At 36.4% G+C, this 11,642-nt stretch overlaps 1 pseudogene; it reads left to right on the top strand.

Annotated features, from left to right (window-relative positions):
* The first annotated feature begins 805 nt into the window (after positions 1–805).
* LOC134322605 (ADP-ribosylation factor 5-like) lies at positions 806–8,999 on the top strand (annotated as a pseudogene).
* The last annotated feature ends 2,643 nt before the right edge of the window (positions 9,000–11,642 follow it).

The raw sequence follows: 11,642 nt of genomic DNA, 5'->3' as shown, positions 1-11,642 counted from the left end.
ATGTTGACCAGATTGTTAGTTAATCAATATCAATCAAAGTCAGTATTAAAAAAAGTGAACCTGTAAAACAGGTGTTAAATGCGATGCGGTTGAAAATTTGGGTGCACCTAACTTTTGTGCTGGTGCACCTAAGAAAAAAAAGTTAGGCACACCAGTGCAACCAGTGCAAAAAGTTAGTCTAGAGCCCTGAGTGTTGCCAGATTGGGCGGTTTTCCTCTAAATTGGGCTTTTTTTTTTCACTTCCATTTAAAAGAAAATATTCAGTTTTAAGAAGCTCCAGCATTGTGGAAGGCTATTAAAAGTAAAGTCAATTTTCAATGCTGATTTGGCTTAATAGTGTTGGTCAGTCTGTATTATACTGTTGAAAGAAAATTAAAATTTGTTTTCCATGCATTCACGCTAGCATGTTCTGGGGTTCAGATGAGTCTCATCAGTACACACAAGTTTGCAGTCAAATGATAAAGTATTGCAAAGGAATATCTTTGAAATTCTTCCTCATAATGTTAAGGTTATAGGCTATATTTTAGTATTTTACTTGTCAGGGAAAATGAGAAAAAATAAAAAGCTTATTATGCTAGGCTTGATGTAATTCTACATGGTACTCACTGCCTGTATAGGTAAATGAGTGAGTGACCAAAACACTACTAGATCCACAGCAACTTGCCACATAAAAAAAAAGGTATCAGACAGTTTCTGTGCCACCCCTGTGTGAGCAGTGGTCTCAGTCTGGCCACTACTATGAAAATTGTCTGGCTCCGCCACTGTCCACAGTTGAAAAAGAAGCAGACGAAATAGCTGATAAGAGATGAAGGACTTATTCAGTGGTGTATTCAGCTTGTATTTCTTGCCAGAAACCAGAAAAGAGGTTTGCAGGTACCACCATCCAATTTTGGTGGCAGTTTTTCTGACATTTGTATTATTCATTTAGATATCGGAATTATATCGTATCGACTGAAATTAGAAGTTATATCGTGATATAAATTTTAGCCATATCGTCCAGCCCTAGAGGATAGTCTAACAAAGTTATTTAAACTAAGATAGTTATTTGTAATGTAAAATGTAACGTAGAGAATATACATGATGTATGTTAAATTGTTCAAACCTTTAGAAAGATGTCAGCACAATAGCCTAATTTATTTTAACAAATGGAGACAAATAGCCTAAATCATTATCAATTTTACACCATCATAATATAGGCAAAAAAAAAAAAAAAACTTCAAGCATGTTATGTTATTCAGCAAAATAGGCTAACCCTTAATGAAATGGGTTTTTTTAGCCTCAGAGCCAGTCTGATCCTGCTGGTGAACCGAGTAGGCATGGAGCGGCCAGGACTACAGAGACGAGTAGAGAAAATAAAAAATTAACTAAAAAACAATTTTTTGTAACAAGTTGCACACAGAACAGATGTGATGGATAGATTCTAAATGATACCCAGTACCCAGATATTCAGAATGCTGAAAATGCATTAAAATCAGCCCAAATGAAATAGGTAAACAGGACCCCTTGGAGGCCTTCATGTTAATGTACACAGAGAAGGAAATTCTCATGTCTATAGACAATAACACCGTTATTAATAAAGTTGCAGAAACCAGTGCACTGTTTAGGAGGTTTTTGATGCTGTATGTAGCCTACTAAATATGTGTGTAGTGAAGCTATTTAAGAGTTTAGTGTAAACCTAACAATAGAGCACCTCTTTTTTTTTTTTTTCAACTTATTGCTCCTGTACAAATGTAAATACGTTTTCATCTTTATCACATTTTTTTACCTTTTAAATCTTTATCTGATTTAAATTTGAATTAAACATGTTTAAGTGAAGTGTTTTCTGTTAACTAACCAACATATACCTGAACGTATACCCAATAAAAAGGCATTGAAAGAGCTAGCTGCTGTTTTATTTATTCAAATTCATCCTCCATGGAAAAAGTGGGCCGGGTTTGGGCATAAAACTCCTGGGCTGAAAAAGGGGCCCACTCCAGCCCTGTTTGTTGTCATTGTATTTTTCTTATATACAACTAACACATTAGCCTTATTTGATTTATTGCAATGGTGTTTTATATTGACTGATTTTGCTTATTTATCAGCCTTGTTTTTAAATGCAATTGCATTACACTGACAAAAATAATTATATAATTGATTAATGACAAAAACGCACTTTTCAACTAAGCTGAAATTTAATGTTAGATTTTGAACTATGTGCCAAAACGTTCAAAATGGTGCAAAAAAGCACAAAACCTGGAACCATGAGCAATTACCATCAGTATAGATTTATTTTGAAAGAATGCTGAAGCAATTGTGACTAAAAGCCTCCATTATAGTATAGACATTCAAAATCATTAGACTGAATATTTGTACAGTTGTTACATGCGTGCATAACACCAAACCAATGACAGATATTTACAGGACCAGGTGAACGCTATGGTAAAAACACTTATTTATGATAATGTTTGTGGAATACAAATTAAAAACGCTCCATGAACAGTAATACAAAACTAGTAGAGAGCGGTTTGATGAACACGGTTATAAAGTTAAGTGTTATTCATGATCTTCACAATTACCAGATTTAAATGTGATAAAACCTTTATATGGAGTTATAAGAGCAGCATGTGGAGCAACCTCCAATATCCATAAAAAAACTAGAAGATTTTATCCTTGATAATTTTTATTTTTTTATTTTTTTAGAAAATCACTGAATTTTACCAGGGGGATGTGGCCGCATTGTTTCAGGTTTGTATGAGTGAGATAGTATACTACAGGATTAGGCTTGGCTATCTGGACTAGTTTAATTTGAAAGACATTTCGTGACTCATCCAAAAACAGATAAACCCTAAGATTGGCTGTAACACATACTGTCAGATTTTACCAGATAAATCTGGACGGTGGCTCGACGAGTAACACTGTTGCCTCACAGCGAGGTCCTGGGTTCTAGTTCCAGGTGGAGCGATCTGGGTCCTTTCTGTGTGGAGTTTGCATGTTCTCCTTGTGTCTGTGTGGGTTTCCTCCAGGAGCCCCTGTTTCCTCACACAGTCCAAAGACATGCATTCAGGTTAATTGGAGATACAAAATTGCCCTATGTGTGTTTGTTTGCCCACTGATGGACTGGTGACCTGTCCAGGGTGTTTTCTGCCTTTTGCCTAGTGAATTGGTCAATAAATGAATGGTTCTTAGCTTCAGACCTATTCTTCCATAATCTGCCACTTTCACAAAAAAGTGCCAAAAACTTTGTTTTTATTGCAGTTGGATTGGATGCTGCTGGCAAAACAACTATTCTATACAAGCTGAAACTGGGGGAGATTGTAACCACTATTCACTATTCTATATAATTTTTTTAATTTGTTTTACATAAGGCAATATAACATTTTTGTTTTTGGCATGGCTCATTTTCTGTGAGTTTGATAGACTTTGCTGTGATAGATGTATATGAATAATAGAGTTTTAAAAAAGTGTTTAAGACTTGTTGCATACAAAAACAGGTTTTTGCTGGATAATATGCTGCTAAATCATGGTACATAATAAGTGGGCAACATTTAGATATGGTGTATTTATGTTTCTTAATGGCACTGCGCAGGTTTTAATGTGGAAACTGTGGAATACAAAAACATTTGCTTCACTGTGTGGGATGTCGGAGGTCAGTAACAAGCATTAGGGGTTTCACACTAGAACTTCCATACATTATTAAATGTTTATACTGTACATGGAACCTTACTAATTTACAAATGCTGTATGCATGCATTCAGTCGCGCTGTTCCTAATTTCATAGGGCCTTATATTTGTTGTGGACAGCAATGACAGAGAAAGAATAGTGGAATCTGCAGATGAGTTGTCCAAAATGGTAAGACAAATTTTGTTGTCTGTCTCTAAGACTATCATACTTAGCTTTTAATAAATGAATGTTGTTTTTTGTACTTTTTTTCTACAACCCCAAATCAGAAAAAGTTAGGACAGCATGGAAAATGCAAATAATAAAAAAAACCAGTTTCTTACTGTTTCTTACATTTACTTTGACTATTTAATTGCACACAGTATAAACCTGAGATATTTTATGTTTTGTCTGGTCAACTTTATTTTATTTATATTAATAAATGTATATTTATTTATTAATAAACATCCATTCCTGCATTTCAGGCCTGCAACATATTCCAAAAGTTGGGACAGTGAAGCATTTACCGCTTTGTAATGTTGCCATTCCTTTTCACCACACTTAAAATATGTTTTGGCACCGAGGATACCAAGCCATTTAGTGTTTCTTCCTGCAAATACGTCTTAAGATGTGCAACAGTCGTGTGAAGGTCGTCAATGTTGCATTTTTTGTTTCAAAATTCTCCACACATTCTCTATTGGAGACAGGTCAGGACTGCAGGCCAGTCCAGTACCCGTACCCTCTTCTTCCGCAGCCATGCCTTTCTAATGTGTGCAGCATGTGGTTTTGCATCGTCTTGTTGAAAAATGAATGGACATCCCTGGAAAAGATGATGTTTTGAAGGCAGCATATGTTGCTCTAAGATCTCAATGTACTTTTCTGCATTAATGCTGCCATCACAGAAGAGTAAATTACCTTTGCCAAGGGCCCTGACACAGCCCCATACCATGACAGACTCTGGCTTTTGGACTTGTTGCTGATAACAGTATGGATGATCCTTTTCGTCTTTGGTCTGGAGCACACTGCGTCAATTTTTTCCCCAAAAAAGACCTGGAATGCTGATTCATCTGACCACAGTACACGTTTACACTGTGTGACGGTCTATCCTAGATGCCTCCGAGCCCAGAGAAGTCGACGCCGCTTCTGGACATGGTTAACATAAGGCTTCTTTTTTGCACAGTAAAGTTTTAAGTTCATTTGTGCATGTAACTCCTTATTGTAGTGCTTGACAAAGGTTTGCCAAAATAATCCCTTGCCCATGTGTGTATATCAGCTATTGTTGAGTGGCAGTTCTTGATGCAGTGCTTTCTGAGGGATCAAAGATCATGGGCATTCAGCTTAAGCTTGCACCCTTGGCCTTTACGCACTGAAATTCGTCCTGATTCCTTTGAATTGTTCAATGATATTATGCACTATAGAGGGAGAAATATGCAAATCCCTTCCCATCTTTCTTTGAGGTACATTTCAATCATTTTCTCATTCATTTGCTGACAAACTGGAGATCCTCTGGCCATCTTTGCTCATCAAAGCCTCAGCCTTTCCTGGATGCTGCCTTTGTACTAAACCATGATTACAATTACCTGTTGACATCACCTGTTTGGAATCACATAATTATTTCATTTTTTTACCTCATTACTAGCCCTAAAACTTTTTTGGGAATGTGTTGCAGGCCTGAAATGCAGGAATGGAAGTATTTTAACAAATGAAATGAAGTAGAGCGGACAAAACATAAAATATCTCAGGTTCAAACTGTCTGCAATCAAATAAAAGTAAAAGTCAAAACTTTTTCTGATTTGAGGTTGTACTAAAACATCTAAAACACTTATTAAATATCCCAAAAAATGCAGATTTGTTAGCAAAACTATAATAATTAATGACTGATGTATTCATGGATTTTAAGCTGTAGAAAAAAGCTAAATGGTAGACAAATGCTAAACATCATCTTCATGCATAATTTATAATACTAGTTTGGCAACATGTCTGACAATTTAGGAAAGAAATATTAGGAACCCTTTAATACATGTTCAAAAGTTAAGTGTAATTTTAGAGGAATTAGACACTTTAAGGACTTTTTAAGGTTTTTTACTGATTGTAATAGACATTGTTGTAATAAAAGACAGATTTTACTAACATTTTGTTAATTTAAATACCATTTAAAAAAGTATAACAACTGCCCTCTTGAATATCTAGTTACAGGAGGATGAGCGGAGAGACGCAGTGTTGCTGGTATTTGCAAACAAACAGGACTTGCCCACTGCTATGCCAGTGAGTGATTTAACAGACAAGCTGGGTCTGCACAGCCTCCGCAGCCGAACTGTGAGTTATTCAGTTATATTTAAATACTTTTAAAATTGCAATTAAGTGTTTATATTTTTTTATTAACACAGCTATACTATTATAGATATATATTACTATATATGAAAAACATTTCGGTGTGTTCAATAAACCAAGACAGGTTTGGTTTAACAATTTCAATATTTGTAAAATGCAAATGCAAAAACTATATATTAAAATGGCTTGTAAATTTTGTTACTGCTGGTGGGCATTTCTGTGGCGTATCTATAGATTGGATTATAGTAAACTAATCTTCACCTACATGCTGCTTGTATAGCATAAACCTATCTGTTGACATACAGACATGTCTAAATTAAAGAAAAATTAACAACATAAAATAAGTGGCATCATACCATGTGCACTGCACCTTGGCATAGACACTACAAATATATATATATATATATATATATATATATATATATATATATATATATATATACAGTGTATCACAAAAGTGAGTACACCCCTCACATTTCTGCAGATATTTAAGTATATCTTTTCATGGGACAACACTGACAAAATGACACTTTGACACAATTAAAAGTAGTCTGTGTGCAGCTTATATAACAGTGTAAATTTATTCTTTCCTCAAAATAACTCAATATACAGCCATTAATGTCTAAACCACCGGCAACAAAAGTGAGTACACCCCTTAGTGAAAGTTCCTGAAGTGTCAATATTTTGTGTGGCCACCATTATTTCCCAGAACTGCCTTAACTCTCCTGGGCATGGAGTTTACCAGAGCTTCACAGGTTGCCACTGGAATGCTTTTCCACTCCTCCATGACGACATCACGGAGCTGGCGGATATTCGAGACTTTGCGCTCCTCCACCTTCCGCTTGAGGATGCCCCAAAGATGTTCTATTGGGTTTAGGTCTGGAGACATGCTTGGCCAGTCCATCACCTTTACCCTCAGCCTCTTCAATAAAGCAGTGGTCGTCTTAGAGGTGTGTTTGGGGTCATTATCATGCTGGAACACTGCCCTGCGACCCAGTTTCCAGAGGGAGGGGATCATGCTCTGCTTCAGTATTTCACACTACATATTGGAGTTCATGTGTCCCTCAATGAAATGTAACTCCCCAACACCTGCTGCACCCATGCAGCCCCAGACCATGGCATTCCCACCACCATGCTTGACTGTAGGCATGACACACTTATCTTTGTACTCCTCACCTGATTGCCGCCACACATGCTTGAGACCATCTGAACCAAACAAATTAATCTTGGTCTCATCAGACCATAGGACATGGTTCCAGTAATCCATGTCCTTTGTTGACATGTCTTCAGCAAACTGTTTGCGGGCTTTCTTGTGTAGAGACTTCAGAAGAGGCTTCCTTCTGGGGTGACAGCCATGCAGACCAATTTGATGTAGTGTGCGGCGTATGGTCTGAGCACTGACAGGCTGACCCCCCACCTTTTCAATCTCTGCAGCAATGCTGACAGCACTCCTGCGCCTATCTTTCAAAGACAGCAGTTGGATGTGACGCTGAGCACGTGCACTCAGCTTCTTTGGACGACCAACGCGAGGTCTGTTCTGAGTGGACCCTGCTCTTTTAAAACGCTGGATGATCTTGGCCACTGTGCTGCAGCTCAGTTTCAGGGTGTTGGCAATCTTCTTGTAGCCTTGGCCATCTTCATGTAGCGCAACAATTCGTCTTTTAAGATCCTCAGAGAGTTCTTTGCCATGAGGTGCCATGTTGGAACTTTCAGTGACCAGTATGAGAGAGTGTGAAGCTCTCACTACTAAATTGAACACACCTGCTCCCTATGCACACCTGAGACCTAGTAACACTTACAAATCACATGACATTTTGGAGGGAAAATGACAAGCAGTGCTCAATTTGGACATTTAGGGGTGTAGTCTCTTAGGGGTGTACTCACTTTTGTTGCCGGTGGTTTAGACATTAATGGCTGTATATTGAGTTATTTTGAGGGAAGAATAAATTTACACTGTTATATAAGCTGCACACAGACTACTTTTCATTGTGTCAAAGTGTCATTTTGTCAGTGTTGTCCCATAAAAAGATATACTTAAATATCTGCAGAAATGTGAGGGGTGTACTCACTTTTGTGATACACTGTATATAATATAATATAACTATATATAACCAATAATCTGTAAGGCTACGGGCTCTCGCTTCCATCAAGAGATAAACATCCAGCCAACTGCACCATTACAAGGCTTGGCCTAGTGTCACTAGGCTGGTCAGAAAAAGTTGCATACTTTTTCTTGTTGTGTCACTTGGGAAACCAGAATAACTTTTTGAATTAACACTTCCCTTTAAAAGTACATGTTTCTACTTTTTATTTGACCGCTTCTCAATTTCTGTCATCGTTGCATATTTGTCACACTTGTATTGTATGTTTTAGATCACAAACTACTTTTAATATTAGACAAAGGTAAACACAAAATGCTTTTTTAAAATTTATTATTTAATTCCTCAGTGCTGTAAAAGATTCATCACACAATAGCTTGAATGTTTGATTGCAATTTTTTATGTCAAGGGTTATTCGATTACTTTTCAACATAAGTGATATATGTTTTAAACAAATTTTTATCTTCAATAAATGGAGTCATCATTTAAAAGCTGTATTTTGTGTTTGTGTTGTCGTATATTAAAATTTTTTAAAGATCTAAAATATTTGTGACATTAGCAAAATAGAAGAAATTAATTGAGGGGAAAATACACTCAGCACTGTATTAAATGTTTACATAAGGTAATTTACAATATCATATCATATATGATATCATACAAACACAAACTTGAATTAAATATAATTTTATTTTACTTCTTTACCATTACTTTTCCTACTCTGCCCCAACAGTGGCATGTCCAAGCTACATGTGCTACCCAAGGTACAGGTCTGTATGAGGGACTGGACTGGTTATCCAATGAACTGAGTAAGCAGTAAGTTTTAAGATGGACTGAATTGGACAAGACCAGAAAGGAACAATGGCTGATTAAAAGAGAGGTGAAAAGGGGGGCTGAAATGTCTTGGAGATGGATTTCACTTATTTTATCTGTTGGGAACTTGAATGAACCTAAATGAACTTTTTTCTTATATCCTATAGCTGACATTCCTTACATATTTCTTACACTTCTTAATGCCACTATTTAACAATAAGCCTATAGATTGTTTTGTTTTAAGACTGTAAAACAGACATTTGGTGTTAGATGTATGGGATGTGAGCTTACTGGGACATTTATAGAAAACACTGCCTAGCAGTGTAGCTCAGATTAGTGCTTTGGAATTCCTATAATTTTGAGCAGGTCCTTCCATAATACGCTATGTTGTTTTTGTTTGTACATAAAGTCAGTTTATTGGCTGTTCTAAAGCAATACATTTTTCTTTTCTCAGCTTAAAACTGCTTATGAATGAATTATTATGAAGTATAAATACAAAAGCCAATGTGGAATTTCTTTGTTTTTTTTTGTAATGGATGCCAACTTTTTAGCTAAAGTCCATCAAAAGTTTATCAAATTTCTGCTCACCCCAAAGTGCTTGTTTATTTAAATGTGATTGACATCAAGTAAAACAATGGTTCTTAAACTTTTTGGAGCAAGTACCACCCATTATCTAAACATAAGCCTCAAGCATTACCTTAGTTATCCTTCAGGAACACACACACACTTTTGTTTAGTAGTCTTAAACATTTGCCATGTTAGTGAAAGCAAAGGGCCTGTTAAACCTCATGGTTAGGATTTATTCTTTGTTCTTGTATAAATTCCAAATGTATTTAGATACTCTAGTAGCTGAGTAGTTTTTTTCAGCACTTGCTAACACAATTAGTGCTGTTTAGTTTCTGTCCTCAATTTCAGCAGATCTGTCAGATTAATGAAAGTCAGCATTGTTCTTTTTGGCATTTCATACCTTTAGTCATCATATATTACTCATTTTAAACAACTGTTTATTCTTGGACTTTTTTTTATTAAAAAACTTTTAATAGTAACACACTATGTACATGAGTGTTTTCAAAGATTTCACTGCTTGGTGTAATACCAGCAGTACTCATACCACAGTTTGACAACTTTAAATACTGCTTGCAGCTCAAGGTGTTTCATTAAAAAAAGTCTTTTTTTTTAGCCAGTTGGTAGCCAGTTGAGTAAATGCTCAATCTGAAGGGCAAAGTTGGTAAACTGGAACAAAAACAAGGGAAGGCCTTGTCTTCTCTAAATCTAAACTATATTAATTGTGTTCTTTCTACAAAACCTGGGTCAGTAATAGAAATATTTTCATTGACATTTATCCTGGAATGTGGGGAAAACTATCAAATATACAGCGGATTCAAGGAGTATTCAGAGCCCTGCTTGCACACTTTTTGCTGACATGAAACAGGTTTTAAGTTATTAATTCAAAAACTGAAACCTTTTATTTACAAAAATATTCAGATCCTTAATTCAATACTTTGTATAATGTCATCTTGATAACATCACAGGCTTTGCACATCTGGATTTGGATAGTTGATCCCATTTCTCATGGCATATTCTCTTAAGCTCCATCTGATTGTATGTTGCCATCTTTAAGACTTTCCACAGATGTTGGATGGGGCTTTCCTGGGCTGCTCAAGGGCATTCAGAGACTTGTCTTAAAGCCAATCCATCGTTGATTTGTCTGTATGTTAAAAGGTAAATTGTTCTTAGTCTGTGTTTCTGTCTTTACCTGTCTGTGTCACTGCTGTTGGGAAGCGCCACCACATGACATAATGCTTCATAATATTTCACTGTTGGCATTATCTAGGTGATGTGCCGTGACTGTTTTTCACCAGAAATACTAATTGCTGTTTTCCTCGAAGAGTTACATTCTCATCAGAAAATCTCTTTTCTTATATTGCCAGCAAACTCCAAGCACCTGAGTTTGGAATGCCACAATAAAGGGTCTGAATTCTTTATGAAGAGATCAGTGAGAGATCAGTGTTGATTTTTAATGCATTTTTGGAAAACTCATTATGGGTGTTAAATGAAGCTTTATGGGCAAAAATGGCAATCATATTAATTCAAAAAAATTCCTCAACCTAAAGTACACACATACACATATATGAATCCTGCTGCCATCTTTTCCCTCGGTAAGCAATGCACACATCCCAGGCAGCAAGACCACTTTCTTTCATTGTCCCATGTTCAACTTCTGTTGCTCATGTGCCCATTGTAGGCACAGCTGCCGGTGGACATTAGCACTCTATATGTGTGTGTGTGTATATATATATATATATATATATATATATATATATATATATATATAATTAATTATATATATATATAATATCTTTGTTGGGTTCACAAGTGGTTTGTGTGGCACATTTTTCTGCCCTGGAATTAACTGCTGACGAATTAGCTAGTTCTTTTTAGTGTAATGTGACCCTTTATTACGGCTGTCCCATTAGCAAATTAAGCAGCAATACTTGGTATATCTGAGCTGCAATTGAAGCAGCAGTGCCCAAAATTTTTTATCTCAATAGATGTTCCAAGGCCGCTCAGGTGGCGCAGCAGTAAAAACACACGCTAGCACACCAGAGCTGGGATCTCAAATACATCATATCGAGTCTCATCTCTGCCTGCCGTCTGGGCTGAGCAACCACATGAATGATTGATTGATGGCACCACCATGGGGGTGTGTGGGGGTCCTGACCATTGAAGAATAGGGTGAAATAGGGTGAAAGCAGGCTAAAAAA

This window comes from Trichomycterus rosablanca, chromosome 1 (assembly GCF_030014385.1).
Source record: "Trichomycterus rosablanca isolate fTriRos1 chromosome 1, fTriRos1.hap1, whole genome shotgun sequence".
Classification (NCBI taxonomy): Eukaryota; Metazoa; Chordata; class Actinopteri; order Siluriformes; family Trichomycteridae; genus Trichomycterus; species Trichomycterus rosablanca.
The sequence above is the reverse complement of the archived record's forward strand: the minus strand, read 5'-3'. Positions and strand labels throughout refer to the sequence as shown.